Here is an 18,866-nt window from a genome sequence, read left to right on the forward strand (position 1 = left end):
AAATTAAAAAGACTGGCAATACCAAGTGGACAAGGATGGGAAAGATTAGAAATCTGATATACTATTGGTGGGAATGTGAAATGGCATAACCACCTTGAAAAGTAGCTGGGTAGTTTCTTCAGGTTAATATATACTTATCGTATGACCTACTATTTTTACTCCTAGATGTTTTCCCATTAAATAAATGAATATAGACCCAAAAACCTCCATAAAAATTTTCATAGCAGCTATGTTTGAAATAGTGGGAAAAAAATGGAAGCCAATGAATATCAACAGGTGAATGGTAAAGAAATTATGATATATTCATACAATGGAATATTATTCAGCATTAAGAGGAAAAAATTACTAATGTACATACACAACATAAATGAATCTCAAAACCATAACAATGAGAAAAAAACAAAGTGAATATATCACTTGGTTCCATTTATATGAAGTTCTAGATCAAGCAAACTAATTTATAGTGGCAGAAATCAGATCATTGAGCCTGAGGATAGAGAAATGACTGTAAACATCATGAGAAAGCTTTTTGGGGTTATGAAAATATTCTCTATCTTGTTTGGTGTGATGATTATAGAAAATATAAAAACACAAAGCTCATCAAATCATACTGTTAAAATTGGTATATTTGTGTAAAATAAATCACCCGAAGTGATTTTTTTAAATCACGATCATTCTCACTAGTTATAAAAATTCAATGGGCTTTAGCCTCGCTGAAACTTTATATCTAATAAATATGAATACTATAGAGGCAAGAGAATCATACTACATAATTCATATAGACAAGCACAATGCCTTGATCAAAGTAAGAATAATAATAGTGTAAACTAAATAAATGCTGAGAAGGTTAAGAGTAGTATGGATGGTGCAATCCATTAAGTTTTCTGCGGGTGGTGATTTCTGAGATAATCAGAAAAGAAAGACATGAATTATTGCGGAGAACATTCCATCTAGAAAATAACAGACAAAAGCACTGAGGTAAAATTACCAAGATGAGTATAGTAATGGGCAACCATATTCTGCTAGGTTAGACAGGTGACAGCTAATCATAATGAAAATTGGGAAAGAAGTTATAGAGGGAGGGAGGGTGAGAAGTAATGAGTCCAGAGATGCAAAGGCTAGAGTAGGAAACAATAGGACATGTTAAACCAAGTAGAGAAATGAAATACAGAAACTGGTGTTGAGAGTTAGCTATCCTGAAAACTACATATGATATAAAAAGAAGCAGGGCATGACTTGAAACAAAGAAATGAGTTAGAAACTCATCACTTTGCTATGCAAGACACAGTGAGGGAAAGAATTTTTGAAAAACGAGCAACGAAACAATATTGTGGGAGAATATTTTCAGAAATTTGCTCTAATTAGACGCAAAAGAGAAATGGGTTGCTGATGATTTCAATTCAAAGTCTTGAATTGGAAAAATAGGTTGTTCACACATAAGTGCACAGTATGCGTGGGAGAACAGAAAGGAAAAGTCAGAGGGGTGAATTAGTATTATAAAAGGAAAATAGAAATGATGTTAGAGGTTATGTTCATCATCAATGCTTGCATTAGTTTCCTAGGGCTGCTGCAACAAAATATCAAAAACCAAGAAGCTTAGGATAAGAAAAATATATTTTTTAATAGCTCAGGAGTCTACAGGTAGATCAAGGACTCTGCAGGATTGGTTTCCTCCCAGGGTGGTGAGGGACAATGGTCCCATGCCTTTCTCTCAGCTCTGGTGGTTTGTCAGCAATCTGGTGTTTTTTGGCTCCTGTAGCATCACCTTGATCTCTGCCTTCATCTTCACATAGTTTTCTCCCCAAGTGTGTGTCCGTGTCAAAGTTTTGCCTTTTTATAAGACAACCAATCACAACAGGGCACCTGGGTGCTTCAGTCAGTTAAGCGTCCCACTCTTGATTTCAGCTCAGATCATGATCTCAGTGTTATGAGACTGAGCCCTGCATCAGGCTCTGTCTGGGAGTGGAACCTGCTTAGGATTCTTTCTCCCTTTCCTTCCATCCACCACCCCGCCAACAGCTCAAGCACACTCAAGCTCTCTCTATCCCTCAAATACTAAACAAAACAATCACCATGGATTAGGGACCCACCCTACTGTAAGTATGACATCATCTTAAGTAATTACCTCTGCAATGAACATATTTCTAAATAAGGTCACATTCTGAGATACTAGGGGGTTAAGACTTCAACATATGAATTTGGGGGGGTACATAATTCAACCCATAATGGTGCTGTTCACCAAATATGTCTAGTTATCCCCTTTTGAGCATATGGAGGATTTTACTTTCTCACTCTCTCTGAAATTATGTATGGCCCCATGACCTGCCTTGGCCAATAAAATGTAAAAGAAAGTGACATATGCCATTTCCAGCTGAAGTTTCAAAGCTCACTGCATGATTCGCCACATTCTTCCCACTCTGCTCTGGTGATTGTGAAGGTACCTGTCAAGATCAATCTTTCATCAACTCATTGGCACTGAGGAACTATAATGAGCTTTCTGACTTGCACTGGGAATGCAGCAAGAGCAAGAAATAAGCCTGTGTTGCATTGAGTTAATTACTAGGGTTGTTACTCCTGCTAGATACCTAGTCTATCCTGACTAATACAGAGATGACTATGCTTTTACTCGGAAGAGTAGTCATTAGGAAAATGGCTCTCTGTGAGTACCTATCACTTCACATTTTTAGAAACAAAGACTAAAGATCTGAGACAAGAAGATCTTTGTTCCCACCATTCTGCATTAAATAGAAGTGTAGTAGATTGTTTCTTTAGTGGTCCACAGTGGACTATGTCTCCTTGCACCATCCCTTCTGACCTTGACTTTGATATTGGCTATTTGCTGGCTTTGGCCAATAGTACACTCATGGGCATGGTAAAAATAAAGGTTTGCCCATGGAGCTTGTCCCCTTAGAATGCTTGCTTTTGGGACACTCTGTCTCAGAATGCAGTGACCATGTTCCAAGAAGCCCAATGCAGCCACACAGAGAGGACACATGGAGGACCTTCAAGGGCTTGGCTCATAGTTCCAATTGAGTTCCTAACAAGTATCAACTTGCCATCAAACGAGTAAGCTTTCTTGGAATTGGATCCTTTAGCCACAGTTAAGCCACCAGTACTGATGCAATGTGGAGTAGAAAAAAACTATCCATCCAATCCTATTCAAACTGCAGAATTATAAGCCAATAAATGACTTCTTATTTTAAGACATCAAGGGTTTGGGTTTTGTTGTTTGTTTGTTTGTTTGTTTTTTAATGCAACAATAGATAACCAAACCAACCAATAAATGTTTTTGTATAATTAGTTGAAAATTTAAATTAACTTATTTTATGTATTAATAATTCCTTGTTCTTTGGACCACCTGGGTGGTTCAGTCAGTTAAGTGGCAGCCTCTTTGTTTCGGCTCAGGTCCTGATCTCAGGGTGATGAGATTGAGCCCTGCATCAGACTCTGAGCTCATCAGGGAATCTGCTTCAGGATCCTCTCTGTCTCTCTCTCTCTCTCTCTCCTTCTGCCCCTCCTCTTGCTCTCTCTCTCTCTCTCTCTCTCTCTCTCTCCCTCTTTCTCTCAAATAAATAAATCTTTGAAAAATAATAATTCTTCATTCTTCAATAAAAGGATACCTTGCATTAGAGACCCAAGATCATAAGCTCTAAAACAGGATATATTTGAGTTAAAACTCTGGTTCTGTCATTTACAAGCCGGGCAACCATGGACAAAAGATCATGCCTCTGAACTTCATTTTCTTCATTCACATACTAAGCACAGAAAGAACCACCTCCCAGGCTTATTGTAAAGTTGAGAGACAATGATTATATGTAAAGTACTAGAAATGAAGTCTACACTCAATGAATGGTAAAAGGAACTGTTGCTATCATTTTTTTACCATTATTCATCATTCAACAAATGTTTCTGGACCAACAGCTATATGACAAGCCTATGCTGGGTGCTAAGAAAACAAAGATGAACTTGTGGCTACACTCTCTTCTCAGAGGTCTTCTAGTCTGTTAATTGTATTAAGTGCATCAGAGAAAAGCTACAGGTTTTGGGGGAATGCCTAGCAAGGAAACCTAATTGAGATGTGTGGTCTGGGATGGTCTCTCTGATAAATATTTAAACTGAATCCTAAGGGGTAAAGTGGTATTAAGCAGATGAAGAATGCTAGAGAGATCAGTGTGGACAGGAGCAGCAAGCAGTTCGAGACTCTGATGCAGGAGAAGTTTTTTTTTTGTTTTGTTTTTGTTTTGTTTTGTTTTTTAAAGATTTTATTTTATTTATTTGACCGAGAGAGAGATCACAAGTAGGCAGAGAGAGAGGAGGAAGCAGGCTCCCTGCGGAGCAGAGATCCCAGGACCCTGAGATCATGACCTGAGCCGAAGGTAGTGGCTTAATCCACTGAGCCACCCAGGCGCCCCGCAGGAGAGGTTTTGAACATTGTACAGGCTGGTAGAAAGTTGCCATGGCTCAGGTGTGGTCAGCAAGGAAGTTGTATAATAGAGACTAAGAGATGAACCTCATGTTTTTCTTAATAGCTGGCCTAGAACACATATCCCAAGAGGCTAGTGCTATGGCCCTGTGATACCGATTGCCAATAATGTACAAATACTACCCAGGAAGTAAAAGTTCCTGACCCAGGAAGCTATCATTTCCAAAAGCTGCTCCATAGGTTGGTGCCACGCTGTGAATAATAAATGTTAGTGCTTGGAAGTAAGGTAAGAAAAACAAGGACGTGTAAAGAGTTCTTAATAAAGACAGATTCATTTGATTTTGAATTCTATAATTATGTCCTTACTTTTCACAAAATAATAGGGATGATAGTTTTATGTTGAATGCCTTTACCTAGAAAAATCAAAAGCTATTAACTCTATTGTGCCCTCAAAGCTATTTTTCACCTGATTTGGGGATGTCTCTTTGTGGTCTGTGAAATCCATAATTGACTAAAAAGTAACAATGTCTAGATTGAATCTTCTGTGAAATAGTTGGCTGTTTTGTAAGGGCCGATAGTATAGAGAGAGCTGGTGGAGCTCCCTGTGTTCTTTAAACTGAGACTATTGAATCTTTGTTCGAAAGTTTTGCTTTAAAAAAAAAAAAAAAGGTAGTACATCAGAGGCTGTAAATTCATATTCACATTCACACATGTATTGTATTCTTTATGTAGAAAATGCATTGAGGAAACAGCGCTGTAATTTTTCCATGAAATATAAATGCCAAACTCATGCATAATTTATACAACATAAAACCAACAGACCATGTAGTTTTGGTGTTTAATTATGATCCCTTGGTTCTTCCTGATGAGCGCCATTAATCAGACCAATCAGTGTCTGAAATATCCTATTTCTGTCTGCAAATAAACACCTAACTGGAGGTGTTAAAATAAACTTAATTGAAATGTGCTTTTGTACAAAGCATTCCCTGTCCTAATGTAATAAATGGAATTCAAAAGCATATAATCTAATGATTGACCAAAACAATAATATTTTTTTCTGATATTTTTAGAGATACATGGAAAAGTAGAATTTTAAGCGTCTTGACCTTTTGCTCAAACTTTCTGCCATTTAGTTGGTGATTCTTTTTAAAGAAAATCTCTAAAGTTGCTTCTTTCATACAGATAGACTTAGAAGGGATGTTCATGCTTTCATTGCATCGTGCATTACAATATCCGACCGGATGGCTATCCTCTCAATGGTTTCACATTTTCTTACTCCCTAGGATCCCCTCCATGTTTTCAAAGAGCAAGAAATGAGACTGATAAGACAGGCTGTAAGCATTAGGACCTGGATTTTGTTTTCCCTTTGCAAATCTACTCCACAGCTGCTCCTTGCATCACCATAACAACCTCGAGCTATGGAACAGTTTCAAATGGCTTGAAAGGACATTTTCTCCACCGAGGCTATAGACATTTGTAAAGTAAACATTACCATTACTTTCCTCAAAAGTAGATTGAAAACCTGATTTTAGCTCTGCTCCTGTCACACTAAAAGCAGCCTTGGCGTTTGTGACGGTAGCGGTGGTCTCCTGTCAGAGAGCAGAGCCAGCTCCCACCAGGCTTCTCCAGATCACGTCCGTCACTGGCTCGGGCTCAGCCTGCTCTGCTCCCATCAACCACTGCGCACATGCTCAGTGGCCTCCCTACCCTGTGGGCCCTCTGGACAGTACGGTGCCCTACTGGCTGGATTCTAATCGGCTTTACAAAGAGCCCCTGGTCATTTCATCCACAAATGTGTTCAATGCCAAATAGTTTGCAAATTTGAAACAAAGTACTATTACTTTTGTTGTTCCTTACTTCCCAGTAGTTTTGTTCAGTTTATGTTCTTAGTAAACATTTTCAGGATAAATGGGTAGACCTCAGTATAGCATAGTGGTTAACAGCACGGACTTTAAGATTGAATTAAGTTTGAGTCTTAGCCTTGTCACCTATTAGCTGTGAAACTTTGGACGAGTTATTTAAACTCTCTAAACTTTAGGTTCTTCAACTATAAACTAGGGTTTTGAATACCCATCTTGCGTGTTTCTTACAAGAATGAAATGTTAGGATCGTAGTAGGCCGAGTGCCTAACACATCATAAGGGCCTAAGAGAGGTCTATTACTGTAATCACTGTTCATTCCACTCATCCAACAACTATTCTCTGAGCACTTAACTGTATTCCTGGCATGCTGGAAAAGTTGAGCAATGAGTGGCAAATAAGACAGACGTGGACTTTGTACTTACAGAGCTCACACTCAGGTGGGAGGATATCCAGTAAACAAATCAGTATGGGGCGCCTTGCTGGCTCAGTCAGTAGAGCACCTGACTCTTGATCTCAGGGTTGTGAGTCCAAGCTCACGTTCAGCATAGAGATTACTTAAAAATAAAATCTTTAAAATAAATAAATATAAACAAATCAATATGTAACTACAAATAGTGACAAAGGCTAAAAAGAAGACAAGGTGCTGTGATAGAGAACACCAGAGAAAGAGGGACCTACTTTAGATGGGGTAAGGAGGGAAGACTTCCTGGAGGAGGTCGTGTGTAAACTGTGACCTAAAAGATGAGGCAAATGCCTGGTGACAAGTGGAAGACAGGGAACAAAGACTGAGCAGAAAGCCTCGTAGCAGGTTCACAGCAATGAAGAAGACCATGGATCTCTGGAGGGTGCTCAGGAAGAAGCAGTGATAAGGCAAAAAGATCTTCAGAAGCCAGAACACGTAGAATTTTGTAGGGTATGGGAAGAAGTTTGGGATTTTATTCTAAATGCAATGGGAAACTATAGAGGAGTTTTAAGAAGGAGAGTGGCATAATATAATTTCTATTTTTAGAAAATACTTGGACTATCATGTGATAATTTGGAAAAATGCAAAAGAGGTGATGGAGAAGTTCAGATGCTATTGTAGTAAACCAGGAAGAAGGTGATGGTGCCTCGGATGTAGTGGCAAGCATGCAAGAGGGAAAGAAGAATTCGAAATATATTATAAAACTAGTAAAATCAACTCTTACCCTGGTATTGACTCGGGGAGGGAGAGGTTGCAGTTGACATGAATTTCTTCCTGTTGCTATTCATACCTGTAAGGACCACCAATTGGCCTGCAGACTCCCCAAAAGAGGATGTGGCAGAATAATAATTTTGAATGTTATCATTAGATAGGTTCTTTACAATTTTTTAGTTATTCTCTGGCAAACTTCTCAGAAACTTACAACACATATCCCCATTTACGTCACTATTCCTCAAATCCTGCAAGAAGACTTAGGGAAAAGTAAAAAGTTTTCATCATCTGGAAAACTTTATTCTTTAGCTGAGAAGTTGGTAATAGGTGAGGTTTTGTTTTAATGCAGTAAAAATTACGGATCGGCCCGTATATGAAATCTGTTTTTTGCCTGACCTGGAGCTTCAAGGATTCCCTACTTAATTTCTAATAAGTTTTTTCAAGGTGAATTTTTATGTCGTTGTTCCAAATTTTTATGTGCTTACTTCCTTTCCCTTGTAAACAACACCAACAGATGGTACGGAATACTTGGTTGCATAATGATGAAGGCCGAATTTGGTAAGAACTCATAGATTAAAGACTGTTCTCAAAAAAGAAAACAAGTAATCCACTGCCAGGACTTTAAAGTCTGAAGATTTATACCAAAAGAACATCTAAGGAAGCACACAGTATGACTCAAAAATCTGAATTTAAAACCACATGTACCTGAAATAAGAACTCATGTGTGTTCATCCAACAAACACCCTCGACTGTGAAAGAGTATGAGTGACTCTGGGTTTCTGTCTGCCCAGGGATAGATTCTGTAACTAATCTCAATCATCACTGGATGCATAGTCCATCAAAATGCAGGCTTCCAAGGTGTGTAATTTATTCTGGCTCTTTAAACATCTTTGTGGGATTTTTCTCAACAAGCGGAAGCAATGCAATTCCACTGCTTCTCTTCGGTGCAGAAAACAGGTAACAGGAGAATGTTTGAGAAGAAATCACAGGGTAATTTCAGTGCCCAGTAGCTCAGCATGGTACAGTTTGAAATAACCAGAGATCCAACGCATCCTATCTGTTTTAGTCCCAGAATTACTTTTTTTAAAAGAAAGTTTTATGTCTAAAGTCAGAAAACTAAGGCTTCAAGTCATTAAACACAGATTAGGCAATTCTATTTGTGGAGAAAAGCAAGAGCAAAGACCCTGAAGACAGCACTGTATGTTGCCTGGCGATAGGACGTGTGGGTGTGGAACCAGACTCGCAAGAGCAGCAGAATGAGGAAGTATCCAGAAGAGGAGATGTGATGGGAGCAAAGCTTTATCCGATAATTAAAATGGCATCCACCATTTAGTGAGCATATGCCAAAGGCCAGGCACTGTACTAGATACTTTATCTCTTAGTGTAATAATTCTGTAAGGTAGGTCTTAAATATTCTCATTTTTTTTAATAAGGAAGCAAGTCTTAATGAGGTTATATACCATGCTTATCGGTCCTCAGCTAGTAACTGGCAGAGTCAGGACTTCACATCATCCATCTCTAAAGACCAGTCTGCCTGACAGGTTATTCAACCTGTACAGTCATGTACGATGGTCTTGCAAAAGCTTATCCTTTTCTACAAAAATAACTTTTCCAAAATTGGATTAGGTTAAGTCCTGAAGTAAACTGGAGAAGCATTTTGCCCCAAGCACTTTGCCTGGAAGGAAGACCAACTTGAAACATTTTAAGACATATAGCCGAGTAGTTCAGTGAAACTCTGAGGGAAAACCAAGGTGGCACATGACAGCTAGATTTTGGGTCACCTATTTCGAGCAAGAGTTCCAGATAGTCTGAGAGAAAAGATTGTAGAACTACAAATTGTGGCTTATTTTATCAAGAGTGCAGGCGATATTAGTAATTGTTCCTTAATATCTGTTATCCCCTTCTTCCCTTCATTAACAGAACCCCTGGGTTTTAGCTGGGTTTAGCTATTCATCAAGACACTACACTTCCCCTCACCCTTTGCAACTAGATTACAACTCATGGAATTTTGGCTCACATATGTCAGATTAGAAACGAATCTGGACTTCTTGAGAAAGGATTATTGCAAATGGTTGGGGAAGGACTACAGGAGTAGGGAGAACACTCTGACCAGGAAATTTGCAAGTGTTTAGTGAAATGAATTTCTTCCAGAGAGGAGTAAAGAAGGTTAGGAAGAACTGGGTGTGGGGAAATGGGATGAAAGTGTGTCAAGGTCAGACAACAGGTCAAAGAATGTTTTTGCCTGTCATCCAGCCAATTCTTTGGAAAGAGACCCTTAAGGACAGGGGTACGCTGACTCTGGCTGAGGGCAGGCCAAAGTTCAGGAGCCCAGAGGCACACAGAAAATCTCCACCGGTCTAAGAAGCATCTTGTTCCCATTGGTTAGTGGAGACAAAACTGTTCAGCTAATCATTTAGGAAGCAAAGAATGGGAATTTGAAGGGTCTGTGTCTGGCTTCATCATATGTAAACAAGAAAGCCATCCTTGAGTCTTCTCTAAGTCCTTGGTATGGGTGGTTGTCTGCAGTAAGCTCTTTCCAGAACACAAAGAGTTGGGGGAAGGGGAATTACTTTAACCATTGCTGTTTTCCAGGATCACAGGGCTCAGGTGAGGTTCAACACTGTCCTAACATTAAGAGGAATCGGCAGGCCCTGTACTTCTTCTTTGGCCTCCTAGTGGATAAGCCACCCAAAGGGAAGGTATAACCTGGAGCTGGGAGGAACCTGGGTCCCTTCAGGACTTTGAGAAACACAGATGTTGACTTGCTCTGGTCAGCCTGCCTACCCCTGGATGATTAGCAAAGAGAGAAAAAAGTTTCCAGCTTTGTAGCATTTTACTGTCAAGTTCCCAAGTTACAGTCACTTAGCTCGCACCCTAATAGATACAAATAGTCCCTGAAAACAAGGAAGTTTCTTGTGTGTTTTTGGTGTGGCAGTCAACCTGTGAGCATCATCTTCAAGTAGGAGAGGTAATATTAAACGCAGAGCTCCCTCCTAGTGGCCGGTACTCACATTCCCATTCATCTTTGAACGCCTGAGGCATCGAAAGCACAATTGTTCTTTTTTTTTTTTTTTTTAATGTGTCACATCAGAAAAAAATTTAGGTTCAGTTCCTGAAATGAATTAAAAACTTTTCTTCTCCTGGCATTGGAAACCTAAAAAAAGGAAAACACACTTATTTCTGATTAAATAATGTACATTAATACATGTATTTGTTTGTGGTATTACTGGGGCTCTTAAACAGTTGCCAAAATGGCAAAATGTTCTCCCATTTGATTTAAATGGCCTTTACATCAGTAATAGCCTTCTTTATTGGAAATGTGGAAGCTTAGCCAGGAGTGCATTTAAAAGAACTAATCACCATCAAATATGTATTACTTTATGTCCGACCCTGCAAAACACCCGTGTGGTATGCTTTGCTAAACAAACAATTACATGTGTGCTTCTTGTTAGTGGCTCAGCTCTTCAAATTCTGAAGGTCTTTCCTTTCATTATTTAAATTTCTCAAGCAGTCTTAATAACTTAAATAAGAGTTATCGATTAGTTTATGTTCGTCTAGTGAAAAAAATTGTCTAATATCAAAACTGCCTGGGAAGGCTGTTTGTTCAATTTAATCTAAACAAAGAATTAGTAAAAAGTAATCACTGCAGCCTCTTTGATTCACTGGATCATTGACTTCACTGTCTCAGTTGAGTTCTTGATGATTTGCAAATACATTTTGGAGAAGTTATCCAGCCTAGCAAAAAATGAGCCATTATGGTTTTAATTCCCTGCATCTTCTCTGTATTTTATGTGTGACTTTAATATGTTGTGAAATTATTCCGAATCTTGTATTGTATACTGCTCCCTTTTTAAAAACAGGTTCAAAGAAAAGACATACAACCAAATACATGGCATCATTTTTCACTTAAGTACTCGGTTTCAAAAGCATGCTTTCCTCTCCCAACCCCCTCTTTCCTTTACCCAGTGGCTTTTGAAATGTTACACCTAAAAGGATAAGCTCCCTACTGGGTACATTATCAATTAAGACCCTCTTTCTGCTCTAGACCTTGCACTCTGCAGTAATTCAAAAATCTTTTGCATATTAAAAACAGTCTCACTTCCAGAAGATCTTGTGTTTCTTGTTAATGCATCTATCACTTAGAAAAGGTCATCTTTTTTGTATAGTGGTATCAACAAAGGAAAAAGGCACCAGTAAAACTGTAAAAAATTCATCAAAACTTTTTCCTTTCTATTCAAGCTTAAAATCTTTCGTATCACTACCAAATAAAACAAAAATTTACCCATCATTAGACCGAATTTGCTAATAAATACCTATTTGCTTTAGAAAATTCTTCTCTACAGAGAAGATGAACAAAAACAGTTCCTCTCAAGGCCATTCATATGCATGTCTTCCATCTTTAAAAGAAACCACTTTCCCATATTCTTACTTCATGGGCTAATAGGTAACTCCACAAGAAGATAACTTGTGGAAATGCGGACATAATCCAGTTAGATGTATTCCAATGCCTGCCTTAGCTACTGTCATCCTTAGACATTCTGGATTTAGCATGTAATATGAAATGCAATTGGGCAGAGGAGAATCTGAAGCTCCCTTATATGTGTTGTACAAAACATGAGCTTACGAAGTCCAAAGTCAATGCAGCGTGCACAGGGCAATAATTAGGGAGCTCTATGTACACCTGCTCAGCCCTCACTAACTGCTCTGTGTCCAGGACCTGTTTTCACAGAGCAGCCATGGGAGACACGCAATATACAGTTACTGCGTTGAAAGAAGGTTGGCCTGCAACAAGGATTTCACGTGCCCTTTAGTTTAAAACGTCTGCTCTCAAACAACCGGTTCTCAAATACAGTGAATACAAGACTTACTGCTAAATTATTGAGTTCATTATAAGGGAGTGTTTCAATCTACAGACTACCCCCAAAGCGATGCGTACACTTCTAATTAGTGGCATCCCATTGGACAAGTTTCCTAACCTCACTGAGATCACTTTCTCCCTTATAAAATGAAACCAGTATCAAAGGTCAAGATTAAATCAGATAATGCACACACAGTGAGCTTCACATTGTACCAATACCCCTTCGATGGCAATAATTATCTTATTTTACATGAGTGAGAGGCAACGTTTACTCGACCTGGTGACACTGGTCTGATTCTGATGGAAAGCAGCAAAATTTTTAAGAAGCGTGAACTTTTTGTCTCCCGTATAAACTTTTCCTTCTCTTTCTTTTTTGGAGAATGGCCAATACCTTGCTAGAAAACAGCTGCATCCTTACCTTGATCTTTCAAAACACTCCCTCCCTCTTCTTCAACACCTCCCCAGCTTTGCTGAGTTGTTTCTGCACTGATCTCCACTGGGCTGGGTCTCTGCACGGGGCCACCTGCAGGGCTGGTGTTGGCCCACCCCTGGAGTCTCCCTGTGAGCAGATGAAAGAAAAGATGTACAAAGCTCTGACCAAAACAATTTGTAGATCAGCAGCCAGAGTCCATAACAATAAAAGGGACAGGACACTATTTACTAATTTCACTTACATCCAACGAAATTGCCATTTACAAGGTGTTGCGTTAAGTTGATTGTTTTCTTTCTCTAAATAAGGACTTAAATTTCAACTCACAGGAAAAACCGATACGGGGAAGAGCAGTTTGAGAAATGAAACCAGTCTGCCTGGGAATGTCCGAGACAGGGTGGGGAAGAAGACGAAACTTGAACCCAAACTTTAACCGCATGTTGCATTTTCAGGGAATAATTAATCAAAAACATACTTCATGTGGGGTTTCTGTGGATGATTATTCTTCCAGCCATGAGGCCGCTTTTCACTGTGACTCGGGATGATACAGAGTAGAGAGATTGTACAACTCAAGTTTGTGAGAGAAAGTAGCTGCTATCAGCTCTGACCACAACAGATGGAAAATAACAAGACTCCAGTATTCTTTCAGAATTTCTGACTTTGTTTTCCTGGAAACCATAAAAAGAAATCTTTTTTGTTGTTGCTGTGTTAGGTGACTTGCTTTGCTTCTATTCAGTCTTGTCTTAAGAGAAGAGCTTTATCCTGCATACCTATTAGCAAAAAAAAAAAAAAAAAGGTCTTAGAATCCCTACACAAAAGGCTTAATCTGTGGGGGTGTCCTGCTGTAAATTTACATTCGTTCCTGGTTCCTCAGGTGAACCTGTCACTCCATAACAAAATTTTGAAAAGATTAAGGAGGAAGATGGTGAGATTAAAGAAGTTTGTAGCTCCCTGAATCCAACAACCCCACAAGAACTTTAAAAGAAGAAAAAAAAACATTAAAAGAGATGGACTGGTTCCCTAAAATAAACAAAAAAGATCTGCCTTAATAGAAAAGTTGATAGCTTCTCACCCCGCTCCACCCGCCTTTTCCAAGCTCAGCCACTAGCAACAAAGAGGCCTCATTTGCACAGCAGCAGCCCTAAGAACAGAGTAACAAAAGGCTGAAACTTTAACTTGGATATGGAAAAAAAAAGTCAACTGACAAATATAAATCACAAATATCAGGGAAGTCAACAAAGGAGCCAGAAACTTAGTGAGGTCAGGAAGAAGATTCTTCTAAAGGGGAAACCCCGCGAGCTCCAAGGAAACCCGCCTGTTCTGGAAACCAGAGTGGGATAAAATTCCCATCCTACACAGCCACGGAGCGCTGGTCCCACAGCACGAGACATCCAAGCCCAGCGCTGTGCTGCGCAAAGGCATTCATTTCTTCAGATCTCAGAAGCTGGAGATCTACTCGGTTATCACTGTGAAAAGTGGGGCCAAGTAAGGGATAACGTCAAGACCCTGCCTGATAGTATTTCTTCCAAGTTCCAGAGTCCTAAGGATGCACCCCCGCCGTGAGGAGAGGTAGGCTCTGGGAAAGACAGAAGGAAGTAACAGTTCATTTACACCATCTTCGTGTTTAATATTTTTCTTGTGCTTCATCTTCTTTAACAATATTTAAAGTCTCACAAAAGAAAAAAACAACTAGTCGATTCTCTTGGGAATATAAGCAATATGCTGGCGTAGACTATTTATTATTTATGAATTATCAATTTCCAAATAAAGGTTAAGGTATGCATGTAATAGAAACTAGGAAAGCACTAAAACAGTTTAGAACATTAAGTTAGGAGTAAAAACAAGAAGGTGGGACCCTAATGAGGCTAGCCCCCACCTGGGGGAAGGGAGGGAGAAAAATTGTACCAGAAAATATAGAACAGTATTCATCTTTATCGTGTAAGCTGTGATATATGGAATTAAAATTTCAGGTAAATTGCAGTGAAATGACTTCATATTTTTTCATTCACCTTCCAGCAGCAATAAAAAAAAATGCTGAAGGAGTCTCAGATACAATTCTAGTAATACTAATTAAATAAATGTTTGTGGCATACCTCCTATGTACTAGTCCCCTCAAAGTCTTGGAATCTAATGAGAAAGAGAAACATAAACAAATAATCCCAATGCAATATGACACTTTGGGTTGCATTTCTTTCCATATATATTATGGCACAGATTTTGCAGAACTAGAAAAAGAAGCCCTCAACTTGGTTGGGAAAGAGGGAACGCCTTAGTAACACTTCACAGGGTGACACATGGGCTGGGAATCAAAAGACCAATTTTCCAGACAAAAAAGAGGAAGGACATTTCCAAAGAAACCACACATACAAAAAGACAGAGGAGGAAAGACTATAATGTGTTTCACCAATGAGGGGCTGAGGATTAAAGCTGGAAAGATAGCTTGGAACTTTGAAAAAGGTTGTCTCGTAGAGAAGACACTGAAGATCTTTTAAACAGCAAAGTGAAGGTAACCTATTTGAGTTTTAAAAGATACTTGGATATTGCTATTTGGAGAATGGATAAGAACAGGGTGAAATTAAAGTCAAGAGACTGTATCAGGGTTTTCCAGAGAAACAGAACCAATAGGAAGTTTATTTTAAAGAATTATTTCACGCAGTTATGGAGGATAACAAGTCTAAAATCTGCAGGTTGGGCTGATAAGCTAGAGATGCAAGAAAGCTGATGCATCAGTTCTAGTCCAAAGGCTGTCTCCTGTATACCACAAAGTCACTCAATGTTGCAGGTTAAATCCAAAGGCAGTTCGCTGAAAGTTAGTTCTCTCTTGGCTTGGCGGTGGCCAGCTTTTTGTACTATTCAGGCCTTTCACTGATTAGATGAGGCCCACCCACATTATGGAGGGCAATCTGCTTAACTCAAACTCCACTCTTTTAAATGTTAATCTCATCCAAAACACCCTCCCAGAAACGCCTAGAATAATGTTTGACCAAATATTTGGGCATCCTGTAGCCCAACCAAGTTAACACATAAAATTAATCATCACAGAAGCTACTAGTGTATAGAGGCTCTCTAGTGTATGGAAGAGATGGCAAAGAGTCTGAACTAAGCTCAGAGCAATGAAGACAGGGAAAAACAAATCAAATTTAGGGAAAAATTAATATGAAGATGAAAAAGAGGGCATTTTAAGGATGAAATCAAGATTTTTAGTTTGAACAACTAGGTGGTATAGAAAAATAAACTAACCAATTAGATGACGGGTAACCTCCAAAGATATATTTTTCTTTTAATTTCTCTTCTTTCTCTATAAGAGGCTCAAGTTTCTTCTGCTTCATGGTGCCTATATTCACCCTTTACATTTTTTTTCTTATTACATATTTCATCATTAGTTATTTTAAGAACAATGAGACTTACAATAGTTATTTCATTGGTCAGATTTCATATGTAAGGACCTATATTTCTCAATCTGTTTTGAAAAAAAATGCATTTACTTAACTTCTGGTGCAATCCGTTAACGTAAATATACTTCTTTCCCTCCATTCCTACGTAACAACGTATAAATAAATACAAAAGAACAAGAATACATAAGAAATGACAACAAAGAGAAAGTAACAAAATTCTGAGAAGTAGTAACTAGAAGTAGGTGCTGAGTGATAAATCAAAGGAAAATAGAAAATCAAGTAAATAAGTTCCCCCCCCAAGGTCCCAAAAGGGCTCAGCAATTGAAGAAACAAAGCACTGCTGAAATAAGATGGGGTGCTGTCCAAATGGGGGGCAAACCAGACTATTTTTCAAAAGTCTGATATAAAAATCAATTCAATCTCTACATCAACTCCCTAACTCCCTGCAACTAGGAGTCTACCTGTCACCAACTCCAGCTGAAGACTAGAGGTTTTCTCTTTGGTGAAACTGAATCAAAGGGAATATGAACTTGACAACAGGCAGAGCTGGGGACAGAAGCTGTGTGCTGTGAAGAAAACCAGGATTAAGGGGAAAATCACCAGTCTGAATGGCAAAATCTTCAGTACCTTTTTTCCCATTTGTTCCAAGAATGTGGCAGCCTGAACAATAAACCTCAAACAAGGGATGAAACAATCCGTCTCTAGAGAAACCGATCAACCCCAGAGAAAAGAGACCTACAGAGACAGACAACCAGAGATTCCCCATAGAAAGAGCCAGGTTTGGTCCTAATCATCCACAATGAAGCGAGCACTTACCAAGCCCCATCCGTACACACAGAGCTTTTAGTCATCTTTCTAGTACCTTACCGTTATGTATAAAAAGACAGTCAAGGATCACTGGACATGATGAAGGCTTTTAATATGAAAGTAGAGGTCAAAATAGGAAAAGTGGATGACATAGACCCCAAGAAGTAAAAGATAATGTCATAAACAAAATTCTAATATCCTCAGGTAGAGAGAAGAAACTATTACAAATCCATGAAATAAAAACAGGGTGCTTTTTTTAAAGTAATACTTAGAAAAGAAGCATTCCTAGAATTAAAATATGGTGGAAATAAAAATGTGAGTCAAAGTGTTAAAAAGATAAAGTTGAAGTTATCCAAAAGCAAATAAAACCACTTGTAAGTAAAAAATATTAAAAGAACTTGAGAAAAAGAGAATCAGCAAGAAAGTTAAACATTCGAGTGACAAAAAAGAACAGAGAAGATGGATGAGAGGAAATTATCAATGAGAAAACACCAAGAAGGTTCCCAGAACTGAAGGAGGTAACTTTTCAGATTGAAGGAGCCCAGGGTCCAGGGATCAGTTTTATTCCTGATATCCTGAATTTTTTCCATAATATGCCTTGGGAGCATGTTAATCAGGAGGTCCTAAAAGCTTCTGGAGAGAAAAAGCCCATCACATACAAAGTGATCAGGAATGAAAATGATATGGGTTCATTAATGGCTCTGAAAGCTACGAACCGTCAAAATCCCAAAAGAAAATGATTTGCGACTTAGAATCCTAACCCATTCAAATTACTGACCAGGTGAGATAACAGAATAAAGACATTGTAAGATAAGCACAATCTCAGAAGTTTTATCGTCTACATGTTCTTTCTCAGGAAGCCGCTAATGCTGCTGAAGCTTCACTGGCACACTTGTTGAGAAATACAAATTCTGGGATCTCAACCTAAACCCACTGAAGCAAAACCCTAAGAGCGGGGCATCTATTTCCTAACAAGCCCTTTGCGTGCAGGCTAAAGTTTGAAAAACACTGGAACCCCTGGGGGATTCAGTCCGTGGAGCATCTGCCTTTAGCTCAGGTCATGATTCCAGGGTTCTGGGATGGAGTCCTGGGATCGAGTCCTGGTATCGAGTCCCACATCGGGCTCCTTCCTGGGCCAGGGAGCCTGCTTCTCCCTCTGCCTCTCCCCCAACTCATGCTCTCACTCACGAAAAATACATACAAACATACATACATAAAGTAAGTAAGTAATTTTGAAAAACATTTTACTGTGGATATGCTCCCCCAGAACAAGGAGTGAACCAAGAAAGAGAATGTGCTTGGTTTCTCTTATGTGCTCTAAGACACATAACACAAAATAGTCCAGAACAGAAGCACAAGGCTACAGGAGGGATATTACAGATGATCACTTACATGTGTCTGTCATTGTTCTGAATGCTTTCTATTTATTACTGCTTAAATCATTGCCTTTTTTTAAAGATTTTTATTATTTTTTATTTTTTAAAAAGGTTTTATTTATTTATTTGACAGAGAGAGAGAGACAGCGAGAGCAGGAACACAAGCAGGAGGAGTGGGAGAGGGAAAGCAAGCTCCACCTCCCTACCCCAACTCCCAAGCAGGGAGCCTGATATGGGGCGTGATCCCAAGATTCCAGATTATGACCAGAGCCAAGGGCAGACGCTGAATGACTGAGCCACCCAGATGCCCTAAGATTTTTATTTGTAAGTAATCTCCACACCCAACGTGAGGTTTGAACTCAGAACCATGAGGTCAAGAGTTGCATGCACCACTGGCTGAGCCGACCAGACACCCTGCTTAAATCATTGTCTTAACAACCTTGTGAGATACGCCTTACCATTTCTCCATTTTTACGGATGAGGAATCTGAGGCAAGATCTCTGCTAGTGAGTAGTGCAGTCAGGATTCACACCCAGGACCC

Source organism: Meles meles, chromosome 7 (assembly GCF_922984935.1).
Source record: "Meles meles chromosome 7, mMelMel3.1 paternal haplotype, whole genome shotgun sequence".
NCBI lineage: Eukaryota > Metazoa > Chordata > Mammalia > Carnivora > Mustelidae > Meles > Meles meles.